At 35.7% G+C, this 1,237-nt stretch overlaps 1 protein-coding gene across 1 annotated transcript in view; it reads right to left on the bottom strand.

The window, feature by feature from the left end:
- LOC9641540 overlaps window positions 1-1,237 on the bottom strand; it is an 11,634-nt gene that overhangs the window by 8,926 nt on the left and 1,471 nt on the right. The window lies entirely within an intron of this gene.

Raw genomic sequence — 1,237 nt, 5'->3', positions numbered from 1 at the left:
TTATTATCTCTCTATTTTCATGGATTTATATTTAAAATTAAGGCTTTATTACAATATTATAAAGGATGAAATTTTATAATGATAAATGAATGGCAAGGTTTTACTCTATACTGAGGTAATAATGATATATAAAAAATTTCTTTATTCTAAAAATATAATATACCAGAAAATTCATAAATGGTATATAGATAGATTTAATATAATTAATGTTCAATTGATGATGAATCACATTTCTTTAGATGGTTCTTGTACTAATGTTGTCTCAATGATATTTATACGTTATTATTTTTGTCATGTATAATTACAATGTAAGAAAAAATGTTAGAAAATTTATGATATTACATAAATCTTAGACTACATCTGAGCGATATATATAAAATTAGAGCCACCTACTGCAATGATCAATGAGGCTCTTTCATTTAAATATATTGGATGATTAGTGAAAGATCTCGATTCAACTTTGATCTTTATTTATATATCAATAAACGTTTTACAATTCTTTCTTTACATTTCAACTCCCTCGTTTTCCTTTTCGTTCCAACTTGTTTTCATTCTGCATTTGTTCTCGGCAGCCACTGAAAATGTTTTCCAGCCATAGACATAAGAGATGTTGATGTCCGGAGAATACAAAAAAGAAAAACGCAAGCAAATGAAGTTAGTAATGGTGAAAAGGAAATAGGAACTTACTGCTGGCATTTTCTTTTAAGCCACTTGAACTTTCTTGTTCTCAAGGCCGGGAGCACTCCTTTTCACACCACTCCTTCACAGCTTGTCGGTCTTAATGCTGCAATTTTTGACAAATCCATGGGTGTTGCAGAACCTGATCGAACCTGAACCTGATTGGTCCTTGCTTGTTTGCAGCAGAAGATCTCCTTTCTAAGATGTTGGCCGTGGATCCGAAACAGAGGTCGCCCCCTGTCACATGAGATCAAATGCTTCCATTGGCTGGTATCCTCCCTTTCCCAGCGTCTTGTATAAAATTGCTCCTAGCCCCCACATTTCGATGGCTGCCATGTAGAGCTCCAATCCTTGTTCTCCACCACCTCAGCTGCCATGTACTTCGCTGTTGTGATATCTCCTAAAGGTGCTGATCACCACTTGTCATGCATGTTTAGCTTGGAAAGAATGTTGTCGAGCTTGAGATTCTGGTGAACCACGCCCCTCAAATAAATCTCTTTGAAGGTCTTTACCAGCTGCTTGATGATTCTGGCTGCTTTCTCCTCACGAATCTTCTCGC

This window comes from Selaginella moellendorffii, unplaced genomic scaffold (assembly GCF_000143415.4).
Source record: "Selaginella moellendorffii unplaced genomic scaffold, v1.0 SELMOscaffold_76, whole genome shotgun sequence".
Lineage (NCBI taxonomy): Eukaryota > Viridiplantae > Streptophyta > Lycopodiopsida > Selaginellales > Selaginellaceae > Selaginella > Selaginella moellendorffii.
The sequence above is the reverse complement of the archived record's forward strand: the minus strand, read 5'-3'. Positions and strand labels throughout refer to the sequence as shown.